The sequence below is a fragment of the Haliaeetus leucocephalus genome, unplaced genomic scaffold (genome assembly GCF_000737465.1).
Source record: "Haliaeetus leucocephalus isolate CR32 unplaced genomic scaffold, Haliaeetus_leucocephalus-4.0 Scaffold230, whole genome shotgun sequence".
NCBI classification, from domain to species: Eukaryota; Metazoa; Chordata; class Aves; order Accipitriformes; family Accipitridae; genus Haliaeetus; species Haliaeetus leucocephalus.
This window is the reverse complement of record NW_010972666.1, coordinates 238309-255870: the sequence shown is the minus strand read 5'-3', so window position 1 is coordinate 255870 and position 17562 is coordinate 238309.

The window sequence follows — 17562 nt, the reverse complement described above, 5'->3', positions numbered from 1 at the left end:
ATAAATGCAGGAGAACAGCCAACAACACCTTGCTGCAGCTTCTGCTTTCGAAGTATATTTTATTAGTGTACTTGACACTGGGTTTGGCATATATTTCATAGGAAAATCTACCCTATTTGTCAATGAGAGAGACAGAATAAGTTAAAACTTGATTAAGCAATCCCAAATCTTGGTTGTTAACTGTGTTCAAAAACAAACTGTGGTACATAGGAAACAAAGAGCCTGTCTTTCTCAAAAGACTTTGAAAACTATAAATTTAAACTTAGTAACTTATGTAAAAGTCCATTGGTGCTTACTTACATAAAACAATACTGTATTAAATGAAATACATGTTATTTTGGCCTTGTCTAGGATGCTGTAGATCCATTCATATTTTTAATAACTTGTCTGTGATCATACACACAGATATCTGGTGCTAGGAAATTAGACCAAGAACCATGTGTATTCAACTGTAAAAAGTTTTCTGATGGGGCTGGACAATATTTTTTGAATAAATCTTAATTGCTCTGTGGGAGTTTATCAGTGTTATTTAACTTCCAACAAGAAAGGGAATTTTTTTCTCAAGGCTAAAATGTTGGTTGTTCCATAAAGTTATGCTGAAATATCTCGAGCTTGAAGTGATTTGGCAATGTTGAACTGAAATATTTTGGAGCATGTTACTAAAAAAAAAAAAAAAAATCTGAACTTATACCTTTCTTCCAGTAAAATAAAATTTCAAAGTTGTATCATTTTTTATGGGATTGCTGTGAGGAGTTTTGAAACAATAGTATTTCTCCAAGCGTTTCCATATCGGTTCCTTGTTCTGTAGATACTGATGCAGAAGGGAGAAGCCCTAGCTGCCCAGCAAAATTTCCCTGGTTCATCTATGTATGAACATTTAAGTCATATAAGTTAAGCTTTGGATCCCATTTCCAAACTCTGTTTCATAGAGGTTGGCTGCCTCACCTGGTATGAAGGCTCATTGCTTTAGTTATCGTGTACCGCTATAACTCAGTATTCCATATTGCTACAGTTTGTTGCTTCTGTTGGACTCCTTAGAGGTCCAGGAAGGTCCCTGATGAGGGCTTATTGCAGGATTTGGTTTATGTCTTATTTCCAGAAGAGGAGGCTGGAAGTCTAATGTCACTTGGGAAAAGGTTTAAGCTTTCCTAAAGCAAATGCTGTTATGGTGGCATCTCCTTAGAAGAACCAGTCTAGCAAAAGAATGGTGAAGCCATCAAGACTCAGGTTTCTTTTCTTTGTTGTGTTGTGGTTTTTTTGGTTTTAATTGTAATTTTAATCATGCCTTTTACTTGAGGGAGCCCTATTCTCTTTACTTAGGATCTGCCTCTGGCAGCCAAAGTCTGCTTATCCAATGTGTTTGAATCCATTAGCTATCTGTACCGCTTTTTTTTCCTCTCTCTCTTTTTTTCCCCTTTCTTTTTTTCTTTTGTATATTTTTGTTAGTCTGGACTTTTTATTTGAGGAGAACAATGACAATTTTTTTTTTTTTAAAGCATCCATGCTGTTTTTAACTTACATCAAGCTGTTGCAATACGTATCTCTGAAAGAATTGTTTTCAGTGTGGAATTGGAGCTTCCACAATGCCACATCAAATTTCTTGCATACTTCATTATGTGTTTTTTTCCCTTTATATTCTATTCTAACATACTCTCCTGCAATTATACTTGAAGAGTGTTTGAAACTAATGAATGAGATTGGAAGTTGTCAGCTGGGCAGAAGATATTAATTTTTGAATTTATAGTAAATGAATACATGGCTGAATATACCTCTTTCAGAGATGTCTGTATTTGCTTCAAATAGTAAATAACATTAGCCAGAGCTTCTCCTTCCTGTCTTGCTCTTAATCACTGCAGTCTCCTTTGCCGTATCAGACTGACCAGTCCTGACATGCATCTCTTTAACGTGGCCATGTGACTGTTAAAATCCAGGAGTTGAAGAGTTAAGGCACAAATAAAATCTCAAGTTCAGACTGTCAGCTTAGATAGTGCTTAGCAAGGGTCGAGGAAAAAAAGCCAGTTGTGATTTAGAAGAAAAACAGTGAGATTTGACCAATTCCATGGAATACCTTTCTTAGCCCCAGGGCAAGTGGAAGTGGTATATTAACCAAGGAATAGAGCAGAGGAGGAAAAAGGCCAAATCACATTTCTTTGAAACAAAGAGGCTTTTTACCAGGAACAAGCCTTGATAAAAATTACAGTGGCATCGCAAGTCATTTCACCCGCTCTGCCTCAGGCTATATTAAAGCAGTGAGGAAATAGGGGATGCAGCAGCCCTGAAATACAAATACAGTAGTCCCAGGAGCGTTTTTAGTATAAATAATCCTTTTTAGAATAATGTAGTGGCTTTAAATAGGGCCAGGTGGTGGGTGCAACACCCAAGATTGCTTTGGAAAAGAGCAGAGGGAAGCGGGATAGCGTACCTCTGTCTGGATGTGGGTATGTGCCCTGCAAACGCCCCATCTTCCTCATGCTTCCACATCTTCCCAGATTCTGACTTAAACCAGAATCTAATGAAATCAGCTTAAAAAGAACATTAAAGGATCTGTCAAGCTAAGCCATAAGAATACTGTGGTGTGATTGTGAATTGAATGGGTCTAAAACTACCGCAGAATTCCCTGGCATCGGTCAAATTTCCATTGGAGATTGTGAGGATTCCTACGAACGTATCCGCTGTTGGTTGACATTTATTCACAGCTCCTTGGGCAAGTCCTCTACCCCATCTGCAAAATCTTCAGGAGACCTACCTGTTTGATAGTATTTGTTCACAAAGTGTTGGGGAAGGATTATATGTAGCGTTATGTCCCACTGTCAGTTGTTGAATTTGCCGTCATTCCTGTCCTACGTTTTGCAGAAAAAGTCTAGGAGCACTTTCTCAGTCAGAAGTGACTTGTAAATAGACTTTAGTAGAAAAAAGCACTAGGATTAAACATATGCTTAGTTCTTTGTCAGGTACTTTTGTTTTTCTTATAGAGAGGAAAGCCTGTCTTTAAAGAGCACTTGAGCAATCAGGAAAAAAATGCCCCAAACAGTAGTCTCTGCAGAGGTGCTCACAACGCAAACATTTAATGAAACTAGGATGTGAAACATTTTGAGGAGAAATAGAGAGAGATCTCTGCAGAGAACAGGATTTAAAAAACCAGTTGTGTTTCTTACTGTCATTGCTTGCCCCATTAAAATTCCATTTTTTCATAGTAGTTAAATGTTTCTGTAATCCATCAGAGCACTGGTAGCCAGAGGAAAGGTGCTTGGCCTAGGAAAGGAGTTGGTTTTGTTCCCATAATATCAGTAACTTGGCTCCTCAGCCTAATGGTGGGAAATATTTTGTAGACCTCTAAGCCAGTCTTTGCTGAATTTTCCTTATTTGCATGTTCAGAATCTGACAGGTTAAATGCAAGTTGGAAGTTGACTGAATGGATTTAGTTAGAGGTACATCTCGGCCACGAAGGTCAGATGCTAATCTGAGGTTCGGTTGCTGTCATAGTGCTTGATTGTTGCAATGTTTTTCCCTCCATAAAGCTGCACCATCAATTTATGGGCAATTATTGTTAAGAAAAATCAGTTGGTAATTCCTGCTTTTGATGGTTGTGAAAAAAGGACGGACAATATGATCACAGGGCTCTCTAGATGCCCGGGACACAGAGAAAACACAATTACTTGTGACTCTCGTTGCGGTTTCATGGCCACCATTAGGCTTGGTGGGCTCTAGAGGCAAGTTAAGGATGTGTGGGAGCACTGAAATAAAACCCAAATAAAACCCAGTCAGGAGCTGGCTGTAAAACCCCGCAGCATTCCGTGCGCTTCGGAAGCGAATCCACAGAAAGCGGGAAAGCCATTTCTAGTTGATTTTTTGAACAGAATCCTCTGCTCCCAGCCCTCGTCTAATGTGAGAAACTTGTCTCTGTGGTTAAGGTCTCTCTTGGAGGGAACTTTTCACGGTCTAACCAGAGAGCCCTCTCTACAGAGCTCTGCCTATTCTTCATTGCTGGCTGGGGACAGTGACATGGGATTGGGGCCAAACCACACTTTCTCACGAAGAAAAGTTGAGGGTTGCGAGTAGAAACTCAGGAGCAGCAGCCAAAGCCAGGGTACTTTCCGATAACAGGTAAAGCAAGCCTGTTGCCCCCCCAACCCAGGAATTAGCTGGTGGAAACGTATGCATCTGGAGTGGGAAGCAGTCAGATCTACTGGTAACCCAGGCAGCACATCGGGGCGTCACGCACCAGCCCCAGGTCCTGAGCTAAGATTTGGGGCAGCGACCTGGGGCAGCCCAGCTCAGGGGCTTACGGTGTACGTCGAGGCGGAACCGTTCCCGAGGAGTTCGGCAGCGGCGGTGGTGCGGTGCTGTATCCTCGTCCGTCCTGGCGATCGTAAGGTTTGCTGTCATCTGCGCACAGAGACAGTGTGTGCGCATTCAGCGTGCCAGTTAACGCGCTTGTGTAAAATCTCCAGAGAGAAAAGCTTCAGCTTAATGTTTGACAACCCTTTGTGTATCCTGTTTGGGGCGGAACTCGGGCAGCCTCTTCTGTACAAAGAGGAGTTTTCGCACAGATCTTCACTTGACCTTCAGGTCTGGAAAAAACATTCTTGGGTCAAACCGAAGTTTGAGGCTGCTGCAAAAATGTGCCCATGAATTTTGTGAATAAGAACTCCACCGGTCATACACAGCTCTAGGAGGACCCAGCTCGGTGACCGAGTGGGATTTATGTTCTGCTGTGAGAGGTCTTGAGCCGAAATGGTTTGATTTGGTTTAATCAATGCAGACATTGGGGAGTGGATAATTTGGGAACCTCTTTAGCAATAGGACTGTGTGTTCTGCTTCTGCTGTTCATAATTAAAAAGTATGTGAGATAATGAGAAAAGTTTTTAAAATTCAGTCTTTGAAAGTCTGACTGGATTAATCCATTAGGAAAAATGCAACAAGTTTTGCAGCTTTTTTTGGCTTTAAAATAGAAGGGGTAGGTGGTAGAAAATAGCTTGCAAAACAAATCTAGAAATTTGGTGACCTTATGCATATCTGAATTTAAAAAACATCCATATAGTGTTATGAGTGTTGAGGAAAATACGGTTTGCTGAGTACAGTGTTACTCAGGATGGTAAAAATAGTATGAAGCAATTTTTCACTGTTTTTGCAGAGCTCTGCTGTTTATTGTACAATATAAAATTGGTGAGCTTCACTGGAAATTTTTTGGCCAGGGATGGAAAATCCAACTTATATTGTGGCATTAAAATGTGTGCCTCTGTGCCTCTGAAAATAGAGCTCTGCTTTTGACACCCACCTCACGGCTCAGTCCTCTGTCCTGCATTGATTCACTGATTCCCTTTTATTCTGTATAGTCTGTTGACACTGTCCCTTTCCTTGCTCTGCCCTCCCTCCTCTCCTCCATGCCTGGGGTATGTTTGTCTGGCTCATGTTAGGAAATATAAATTGTTATCGATTAATATTAATATTTAGCATGTTTGTGAAAATGTCTTTTCCCACTGCTATTAATCTGCTATGTTAATAATGCCAGGACTCCTGTTCTGGACCCTGGGGAACCCACAGTGAGTTGAATGACAATGAGACGGTGACAACAGCCGAAAAGCTTTCACTTGGCAAAGATGTGAATTCCAATTGCAAGGTCTCCTTTTGGAGACTTACAAATGCTTTATTCTTGTTCTATGGTTTGACATCCAGGACTGAGAGAAATATCCAGCATCATTTGTTAGTTTTTGGAGAGCTAGTCTAACTGCATTTATTTATTTATTCTAAATAGGTAACATTTCTCTTAGTGGAGAATTTATCTTGCAGTCATTTTTAAAGTTCCACTTTACTGCATTTCCAGCAAGGAAATTTCTGTAGAATAGGACCATTTCTATAGTTTTATAGATTTTTAAAGGGGAGGTATTTTGTAGCAAAAATAAGCAAACCACTGAAAAGCAATTATGATTTTTCTTTACGAAGTGGAGCATTTTCTTTAGGCTTCCATCTCTTTCTTTCCAGATTTTCTTTCTGTTGTATTATTTCTATAGATTCTTCACAAATGTTTGTTACGACTGTATGTGCAATACACTGTACATTTATTGTGACGCTTCGTTGGAGCTATTATGTTGTAAATAGTTTAGAGACAGAAATCCCAAAGGCTAATATTTTTTCCAGTGGCTTTAATAATAAGATAGTAGAGCTTTTTTTTTTTTGCTTAAAAGAACCTACTTCATCTACTGCATCCAAATATGCACTGAATTAATTTTTTAACAGCACAATTTGTAGAAACGTCACCTTGAATTCAAATGTAAAACAAAACACAACACAGAACAGGGGAAGTGTAGTTATGGACAGCAACATTCTCTTAAGAGTTTGATTCTGAAAGGTTCTTATGTGGAAATATTTTTGATGCCTGGTCGAACTAGACTTTTACTGGAAATATAATACTGGCATTTAGTGGAGAGTAATTTGGACACTTTCCCTGCTGGTTTTACTAGAGGAAAATGTGTATTAAGGAACACATTGAAATACTGTTTCAAGCTTTATTCTTCATTTCTGCCAGCAGAAATCCCTTAATAAAAGAAAACACTTAATTTTTTTACTTAAAACCAAAGGCACTTTAAATCCTTGATACCTGTTCCTCTTACAGCCAAGTTCTGAAGCAACTGGTTTTTTAGAGTGTTTGTCGAAAAATACATCTGATGAGCTCTTCTGCTCTGTACTCAGTCATTCTCTGTTCTTAACAGTTCACTGCTGATGTAAGGTGTTTTCTGTTTCTTTTTAATAAAAGAACTTGAATCTGCTTTCAGAGGTATAGTTGCAATCAAGACAAGACAGACCAGAAATTTGAAACTTGAAAAATTAATAGACAAAGTAAACATGGAAATGGTGTTATGTTTGCAAATGTTTAGTTTTTATCATAGTGCTTTTCCTTTTCATTTGTCCTGCCTCCTTCTCCTGCCTGTCTCATCCCTCACTGTCTCCATCTCTGAATAACTCTGCAGTTTTTAGTATTCTCCAGGACTAAATTGTTTTTTAATGTATTCTTCAGCAGTTCTACATTAGACAGAGGTTCAGCGAAGTTTCATGTATTATGTCCTTAAACACCAATTGCAAAGATGGAGTAATTGGGATCATAGGCTAGGACACTCAAATATAGCCGTAACTGTGAGAGTTTCCTGTTGCGAGAGAAGTGCACATAACTTGCTCTTTTCTGAAATTTTGCACAGGAGATGTGTTAAAACTTGTGTCTCCTTTGGACTTAATTTCAATGGCACATATAAATAAAAATTTCCATGAGTAGTCCTGCAAATGCGAGTGTTTTGGGATGGCATAATTTGCACGGGTTTGTCAGAACAGGTGTTAATTGCCACAAAGTGATGGTACAGAGTTACAGTGAGCTTAGCAGTCAGATTTTTCAACAGCTGGGTCTGTCAGGACTGTGTTACCTGACCAGTCATTTCCAGGATCCTTTTTACAAGATCAGCATCTTCCTGCTTCTTGAGCATTCCTGAAATACTATGCTTCGTAGTATGTAAATAAAATATACTTACAGTCTTTTAAGGGAAAATACAGGCCAACAAGCTAAGAGAGCTGGAGTTTGGATGTGCGCTAGAGCTGGGTAAGAAGGGTTTATTATGGTGTCAGCTCAGATCTGACTGTGTATTCAAATGATTTGAGGTCAGCAGAATCTGAATCTGAAATTTATATGCACACCTATTCAGTGGAATTTAGCTGGTTGGTTTGTCAGTTGGAGCAAAGCCAGTAACTTGTGACTTAGCCTATTGCAACTGTGCCCCTGTTCTGTCCTGAGCAGGGAATACGAAATATCAGATCTTCACCTAGAACCATTTTGATTGTTCCTAGTTCCTTTTAGTTGTAGCATTTTGGGTGCTTTGAGATAATAAGGCCAGGGAGCCTGTGAAAACCTATGGATGTGTTCTAAAGAAGAAACAGGCTTACTTCATTGAGAAATATATCTAATGTGCTTTATGTATTAGTGTCATCTGTTATTCAAGGCCCAAGATTTTGGGGTGGGGTGGAATCAGAGATAACCGAAGGGAAGAAAAATATTATTTCAAGCTGGATATGTTGAGCATCTACGGAGGAAAAAATAGACAAAATTACAGCAAGTTTTAGCAGAAGTGCCCGTTAAACTAAAAAATTAAATAGAGGATTGTATTAGCGGTATAATTTCTCAAAGGTCAAAACAGATCGTGTGGCACTCCTTTGGCACAGTGGCATGTTGGCAAACCCACTTCCCATTCGTGACCACTTCCCTCCTTGTGCATTTATTGCCTGAGTCTATTTTCAACTGTAAAACTTGTGAAGATGAAGTGTTTTCATGGATGAATGAAAGAGAAAAAAGATGTTTCTAAAGGTTCCTTGAAAGCAGAATTTACTTTTCCTCCTGTGACAGTTAGAGTTCTATGGAAAACCTTCCAGAGCATCGCTCCGTAGTCTTGAGAACCGTGCAGAGCACTGGCCCCCACGTGTGTACAGGAGGTGGCTCTTCGGCAGTTTCTGTTTTGGTTGCTGAATGTGTTGCTTTCTGACCAGCATCCACTAGCAAATGCTGTAGATACTTACCAGTACAGCTTAGGTGGAGGAGAAAGGTTCTTGCAATGAATGGAAGGAAGAAATTATGTGACAGGCTCAAGAGTCTTAAGTAACTTATTCTTTATTGTCCTTTCTTTACAGCCATTACCATTAAATGAATATTGTCTGTGGATGGAGCAAAAGCCTTCTTTGTATGCCGTGAAGCATTTAATGCTTCAGTCCCATCCTTAATACAAGAGGAGTAATTCTTGTCACCACCGTTTTGGCACTAATTTGCATCCTTTCTGGCAGAAGGAAACCCGAGTATTTTAGACTAGCTTCCAGAGATGGTCTTGCACTGAATTTTAGGTCTTTGGCTTACACATGCAAACTCTTTGAAGTGTTACTAATACCAGCCATTCTTTTCTTTAGTCTGTGTGTTCAGGGAAACGTGCCTTTGTAGGTGAACTGTCTTGCCAACAGTTGGTTACCTTTGCCAGTAGAGCAACTGGGAAATCATTCCTAGATGAACTGAGTAATGGAGTCTTATTGAGCATTGTGTGGGGCAGCTTGACTTTTCTATTTTGATGCTGCCCTTTGCGAAGCATGCTGCAGAAGACCTGCCTCCTAAAGAACGTGAGCCTGTGTGAGATGAGATGCCAGTTCCTGGTGCTGTGAAGTGCTTGAAATTTGTGGAAATCAGGCGTTGTAACCAAGGCCAGACAGAATCAGTCCAAGTAGGGACTAGGTTTCTGATTTTCTATTGTATTTCAGCTGTGGCCATCAGGTGGCAATCTGATCACTGAGATCATTCACTGTTCTGAAGTCCCTGTTTGGGTGGGTGCTGTTTGGTGCTTTCAAGTGTCCTTCGTGATTTATAGATGTGTCTTCTAAGTTTTGGTCTGTGCCTGGCTGTCAGCTTTCCGTCCTGTTCAGGACAGAGCGAGAGCGGGCGGCGAGGCTCATGCAGAATTCCGAATGGAGTAAGGCAGGTTATAGGATAGGAACTTGTTATAATTTGCCTGAAATAAATTATAGATGGGCAGCACAATATTCAGAGGTAATGAACCCTGTCAGTTGTTGGCAGTAGTTAAGCGCATACTTGCTTAATGTAAGTATTTGCACTCTTGGCTGAATTAGGCTGTAATGTTGATGATTTGTTCCAGCTCTGCTGGTCTACAAATCAGTCATAAAAATGACTTTATTTTTGCTGATGAAACATACTAAGTGTACAGCAAATAGAGGCAGAATCCTGTCACCCCAGAGTTAAAAATGTAGGCGGTCTTGTTTTCTGGAGGTGTGAAATAGCCCGTGCCTTATTTCAAACGTAGCACTGTATCTGGAATTTTTTTGTTTGATTGTTTTGTTTTCTTCCCTGGGGAATGTTTTGGAAGGAGAATCCATACAGTGGAGGAACCTTGATACGTTCCGCAGAGTTGTAAAGGTGGTGGCGACATCCCTCTTTGGGTTGGAAAAGATGTTTGAGGTCGCTCACTGCTCTTCCTCCAGAGTCAGAAAAATGGGAGTGAATCCTGGGGAAGTCCTGGCGTAGCGGCTATTTTTCTGATGATACCTTTTATGTTATAATAGCCCAATAACAAACAAGTTCTAGAGAACGCTACGGTTTTAATACCTGTATGCGTTTCTAAACTTACAGCTAGGAATGAGTTGCAAACTTTGAATAATGAACTAAAAAAAACTTTCAACACCCAATTAATCCCTAAGGAAAAAGAGTCTGTCGATCTATCACTGTGTTGTTTCAGTCTTAGGTACGAAGTCACAATTCTGCATGCATATTTGTATTTTCTACACTTTTGCTCAAATTCTTTTCTTGGGCCTGAGATTCCAGGTTAGCTTCTGAGGCAAAGTATGAGTTCAGTGTGTGCCTGTAATTCTGCTCCTTGTTGTTTAGAAAATAAAAATACCTGTTTTTTACACATACGTTGTGTTAATACAGACCAATTTGACAAGAGCATCCTCTGACCTGGCAGCATTGTGGACTTCAGCCCACTGTTATTTTATGCACAAGTAAAAATGAGGTGTTTTCTGTGAACATGCCGTTCTGGAGCTGTCTGCCAAATTTGAGCTTGGAAAGTCACCCTGTGTCAGCCAACAGCACAATGCTGTGGAGTATGACAAAAGTGTTACGGCCTCGGTCCTGTGTTCTCTTTGCTCTTGATATTCCCATTGCTCTCGATGGGAGTTCTGAGTGCCGAAGGAATGTAGGATCAGGCCCAGTTTTATATTTATTTCAAGGTCAGTGAAATTCAAGGCAGATTGTGCGTACTGATCAGACATTGGTTGCCCAGTACAAATTCATTCCTGGTGTGCTCTGTAAGTGTCCCTAGTGAAGGAGCTGGAGATGCTCTTTGCAATGTTCCTGAGCGTAGAAGATGCTTAGTCGTTTCAGACAAGTAGGATTTCCTTAGCGGAAAATTATATGTTATATAATAGTCATATTAATAAATGTATTAAAAAAACAAATACAAAACCTACAACCCCCCCCCCGAAATCTAACACATTGTCTCTTCTGCCACCATTTCCTTTAACATCAGACTTTCTTTTTCTTTCATTACAGCTGCTAAATAGATTATTCATGAGTTCTCTCACCAATACTAAAGCATCACTCTCATTGTTGCAAGAACCTCATTGGTGTCACACAGATTTTAAGCCTGTGCCCATATCTGATTATCTGTGGAAACAACCTTTCAGTGGGTCTTTTTATTGAGTAATTTTGCTAGTGAGCTTTGAAGGACTAATTTTAGTTTCATGACAATAACAATAAGGTCAAGTTGTATTTCTGTTCTGCTTTTCACATAACCAGACATTCCAGAGCATTGAAGTACTTGCCGTTAGAAGAGGGGCAGATGTAGGACAGCATGGTTGTCATCAGTGAATGGCCACATCCCACATACAGCTCTCAAATAGCAGCCAGCTGATTTGTGATGAAACTCAGTAGAAATGAAGATTGTTCCTAAACAACAAGATGTTCTCTGTTTTTTTTTTTTTTTTTTTAACCAGTTGTGTTACATCTAGAGTAATGCTGAGAGGAGCACTGAGGTTGATGAACGGTACAATATGCAGGGAGGGCAATCTAGAAGATTCTGCAGTGCAATGATTATAGGCCTGTGAGCAATGTGATTACCAGAAATTAAGGAGGCTTAATCAGTACTGAAGAAGTAGTGCGAGTAGATGGACTTGTCGCAGATGCTTCAGCTCTAATCAAAACTAAACCCCAGCTGCTGAATTTGCCTAAAATCCCTGGAATAAACATGACCTGTGGAGAAGATCTGCTAGCACATCTGTATGTTTTAGTGAAATCTACCCAATATCTCTGGAAGCTCTTTCACAGCAGGACTTCCACTTTAGAGCCAGGCTCAGGAGGCACGCTGCCGGGAGTTTTGCCCCGATAATGTTTTCTGGACGAGGCAAGTACAGCCGATAGGAAGGGCAGACACGGAGCTGTGCTGTGCGAATGCCCGCTGCCTCCTGCGGCTCCTGGGCAGATACAGGGTAGGTGCCCGTTCTGACCGAACGGCTCTGCTTGGCAGCGGACAAAAGGAGTGACAGGTTACAGGAACACCTCTGGTTTTCTCCCGATGGCCCTGGCTGTTAATGAATACTATGTAAAAGCTGTTGATCTAAATATTAGATTGTGGTGACAAACCCAATGTGCATACATAGACCTGTTTGGTGATTCTGCTCACACAGATGCTATCTCTTGTACCAGAACTATCGTGACCTGAAAATGTTCTGTTTAGTTGTCCTTTCATGCTTGTTGCCAGTCCCTGATAACTGATTTTAGCAACTTAAAAGGCAGAAGGAAAAGATTACCTGTGTTTCATGATTTCTCTTGAAATAGGAGGTCAGTCAGATCTGGGTTCAACTTCAGAGTAAATTAAAATTTAATCAGAACTGCCCTGATTGTCCCATAGAAGAAATTAAATTAACAGTGTTCAGTAGCAAGGTGTCTTTATACTTTACTTGTATCACTTGAAAATTTTCACAGGTCGTGCTCCAATAAACCTAGTTTTGCTTTTCAACTCAGTTGGAATTCCTGTTTCTTAAGTGCAAAAGAGGCTAATCATAGAGTAGAAAATAATTTGACTTGCTAATACTAGGAGAGAAAACATTTACAGCAACCACAAGTATTTTCAGGATTATGGAGTATATCATACTTATGAAAGCTTGTTTCTGGTGACATGTTTGAGTAAGGAGGGTTGCACTTTTTAGCAGAGGAAACATTTGTAAGCTGTAGCAGACAGTTCTCTGTATTTCTCAAAAGCTGCAGCAAAAAAATGTTGGCAAAGGAATCAAAATCCTCTTCTTCAGTAAAGTCTGCCACCAGGTTTCTTAGGCATGAACTCAGGAAAATCTTTATTAGGCATTAAAAAAAAAAATAGAGGAGGAGATGTGTCTTTCACACAGAAGGTGTATTCTGAGGATATAGAAGAGATGTAGTATGTATACCTTAAGTCGAGCCGTGCTTTTTCAGCTATTCTTCCCTGATGGTTTCTGTTTGGCAGCAAGAACTGTCTTCCATGCTGCAGTGAAAACTGTAATTTTTGTTGGGTGCAGTTCTCCCCCCCGATTACATCAGAGGTCAGTCATTAATATGCACTGTGGGAGTCCCTCTCATTTCTGCGTGGTCCACAATGAGGCGGTTGTTGGACTTGTTATCATAGTGGAAACTACTGTGCAATGAAAGCACAGTCATGCTGCCTCATGTTTAATTGAGAGATGGCAAATCTGTTCCCAAAATACTTCAACTACTTGTATTGTATGACAAATGTGTTTTTCTTTCCCCCCTCATCTGTTTCCCTCCCCCCCTTTTTTTTCCTTTTCGGATGAAAAAAAAAAAAAAGCTCCGTTTTCATTACATATGAATGTTGTAGCTTAGCTATTGACTCCTCTTGGAAAAATCCCCAAACATTATGACCTTCTGAGTCTACCGTTTTCACTTTTAAGCTTCCTATCTCTTATGTATTTCAGGCTCCCTGGGACTTGTTCCCCTCCACCCCGCTTTTTTTTTTTCCTTTCTCTTTAGCATGTTCGGAACTGGTTGTGTAAGTTGCTTCTCAAGCTTATTTCGTGTTTATACTGACGTTTGGCATCATCAGAGGTGTGTTCTTGCAGGACCTGGTCAACAGAGATGCCTTTACACCTGTAGATGGTGAGACAGGCCACATCCGGAGAATGGCCCTTGAATACTATATATTTCTGTTAGTATAGGAGAGTCAAAAGGCCTGGTTCTCTGCTTATTTACCCTGAATCTTTACCTACCTTAGCTCTGTTGACTCTTCATAGTAAGGGTTCATGTTATGAAATGCTGGGGCCTACTGAAAGATGCTGCCAGATCATCACCACTTGTTTGATGGGAGTGCTTGAGAATTACTCTGGGTATCACTCATTTTTTTGATCAAGAGCAGTTGTTCAGTCCCTGCATAACTTTCTGACTGGTGGAAATTACTTAACATTAAATTAATGAATTAGACCATCTCTATACTAGTTTTATTCCTATCGGGTAGAATTTCCAGAATCAGAACTGGAAAGCTCAGCTGAATTTTTGATCAGTGCTGGTCACCTGCCTAAAGCTTGCCTTTCTCCAAGTCAATTTATTCATCCATCTCGGTTGCTTGCCACTTCTTTTGCCCGATTCCCTCTATTAAATCTGATTCTGCATTTCACTGTGCCTCTTTTAGAGGTTCTGCTCTGAGACTTCCCTGTTAGAATAATATTTTGGTGCATAAGTAAGCACTATTTGCAATTCCTTGAGGTGCTTTCCCTTTCAACAGATAGGGTGTCTTTTGTTTAGTGTTGAAAAAGTTGCGTACTAACAAACATCCCTTTTTGCTCTGTGAACTACAGAATTGGAAGGAAATAATAATCCACTCTGAGTTTCAGTTAATGGCTGAAATTGTATGCTACAAAGCTGATGCACTAGCTGATGGGAATACTTGTATTTTTGTTAATTCAGGTTTAATTTGTGATTAATAGCTATGGATTTATTATGGTATAGCTACAGCTAACTTTAACTGTAATTTCATGCGAACCATTTTTGCTTTACACAATGAATCATAATTTTCTTACTGAGTGGTATTTTAGAATATTACTTTTTACATTTTACCCAACTTTCTGTTAAAACTACAGTTTTCTTGCCAGCTAAACCCCCTATATTTGGAAGTAATACCGATTCTGCTTCAGTTTGATATGAGGCATATGAATATCATTAGTTCATCACATTCAATTCAAATAAGGTATTTTAATATGCTAACAAGTACTCCAATTAATGTGGCAAAACTTGGAAGATACATAGTAATTACTTTTCTGTTTCCTAGTAGCCTTCAGGGAAGATGTCTGAAACTTACTTTCTTCTTAATCTCAAACCATTAGAGTGAAAAAGCTCATTTTTAGTTAGAGGGACATTTCGTTAATGGTATTTGTGCACTGGAAAGTTGGAACTAAATATATATGTGTATCATGTTTCAGATATAGGAAATATAAGAGTCCAATTCTGATAACTCTATGTTTAAATGGTTTATGATGCCAGAATAACTGTTCGCTTAAGTACAGCGTATGTTGTTAAAGTGTTATACTTTGTATGATAAAGATCGTAAAATCTGTAAAAGGCCCTGTTTAGCACTAACAATCTGAAGAGGTAAATGCATCCCAAAGATTAAGTCTGTTGTCTTCAGTGGAGCTCCTTTGGAAAATTTCTCTCTGGATTTAGTGCTCACTTGGATGATCCTGGAATCCTCTAGCCAGTTCTAATATAGATAGTTCAAAAAAGTTGTTGAAAAACCACAGATGGTTCAGTCAGGAGTCTTTAAAGGGTTGAAAACACACATTTCAGTGAAAGATATTCTATCCTATGTAGCTCATTCAAGAGGTTAAGAGGTGACATCCTCAAAAATTGAAAAGGGAGAGATGTTGAATGCGGAAGGTAAAAAGGAGGCAGACCGCTTGCCAGGGAGAGAGGAGACAAAGGGGCTTATAATTCCCCCATTAGCACTTGCTGTCGAACTGTGTGCTTTGTGTGTGTGGGGAGGGGGGTGCTGTACAAGCCCTTTAACAGTAATCACTACTGGGCAAAAGGGTAGTAGTGCAGTGGAGCTGTGTACCAAGGCTTATTGGCCACTGCTGGAAAATCTTAAAGTAGGGGTTTTTTTTCAGCCTAAAAGATAAACTGTGTACCGCCTCTTGATCTCGAAGATGGAAATAATTCAGAGGAGCCCTGCGGTCTAAGTAATGCAGGAGGTCATACGGAATTAGCACAAATCCTCTTTGCGGTCCTTAAAATCTATCGATGACCTATCTAGTTGCAAATCTGTTGGTTTGTTGACGATCCATCTCTGCATCGCTGCGTAGGAGCTGTCTAGTGCAGCAGACCAGCTTGGCTCAGGAAATCAGTCCTCAAGGTTTTATAGTCAGAATGCAGATGCTGCAGCGGATAAGAGAAACTAGTGACGTGGGTTTTGGTTTTGGTTTTAAGACAGCAGCTTGCATGTTTTTTTTCTGTTCACCCCTGAATTGCTTCTTTTGGCTGCCCAAAGAATATTTCAGAATGATCGCCACAATTATAAACCTATAACATCAAACCTTAAAAACCCAAAGATTTCAAGATTTCATAAATGGAAATAATATACTGTTGTGTAGTGTACTTCTGGAGGCTTAAAAAGAACTCAAGTTTTTGACTTTCCAGCAAGCTAGGAGAGACTGATTGGAAACACTTCTGTTATAACTGAAGCCTGGTTAGCAGTGACTGTAGGTCTGTGTTTGGATTGCAAACTATGGCGATGCTTCTCCAAATTACCGTGCTCTGGGTTTGTCCACTTACCGGGGGCGGGGGGGGGAAATCTCATCTATTCATAGATAATATAGGTGTTTGTGAGGTTGGAAGTTCTGGTGAAGGTACTTTTTCAGGCAGCAGCTGTAATGGCAAACTTGCAGACTTCTTTCCTTTCTGTTCTACCTCTGGGGTGAGGAGGAGAATGCTTTCCTCATGAAGGTGATCTGCTAAGACCCGGGGTTCATTTTCCAGCTCTGTTAGCAACATGTTTATTCTCTCTATAGCTATGTGTCTCACCTGTAAGACTCTACAAACCATTTCCCCTTCTATCTCTTTGTAAATTCTTTGAAGAAGGAGCTCTCTTCTAAGCAGGGCTGGTTAATCAGGCTGAATAGGAGCTTTCAGCACTAGTATCACAATAATAACTGCATTTCATAAGAATAAGTATATTCCAAACACAAGTACATCAGAATGTGGTTTGACTGTGGGAATCCCACTGTATACCAGTCCAAGGGAAAGTTGGTCAAAAAATGGAGTTTTCTGTCTTTGGGGAATTTGGTAAAAAATAATAATATTTTTTCAAAAAAAAATTGTAATTTTGCAATTGCAAGATAAATTTACAAATTTTGTGTGGTCAGGAAAATGAAGGAGGAAAGAGGACGATTAATTTTGAAATGATTGGAGTGTTTGGTTCTGAAAATAGAAAAATGAAATGTATTCTTGGGTTCTGAGATCTGACATCCGCTCAGCTATGATTCCCTGCATTTACTGGCCCTGTGACAGAGGGGGGAGAGTCAAAACGGAGCTCCAGCTGTGTTGCCCAGGCTCCTCATGTGGAAATGTGGCCAAGTCTCTGTTAGAACTGCAAGTCTGGTGGACTTGTAGAATCCCATCTGTACAGAAGAAGATAGCTGGAGGAAGCCCTGAGAGTCCTTACAGCAAAGGCTACCTTGGAAGATTGGCCTCTTTGGTTGATCCATCAGTGAATTTGGAGGAAATGTGGCAGTTTCTTAGCAGAACTGCACCCAGCAAGCAGAATCCTGCCGTGAAATCACTGAAATGCGTGTCTGAATGAAGCATTTTGGATTCAGCAGACTATCATTTTCCGGTTAAAAGTATTTTTCTGAAAACTTCTTAGTCAACTCCTGTGCTCACAGACTTTTTTCTTATTTAGTTTTCTTTCAGTGCATTCTGGTAAACATGTCTCAAATTATTTGTTTTTGGCAAGTGATGGAAGAGGAAGGGATGTTTGAAGAATATTTTTAGATTGT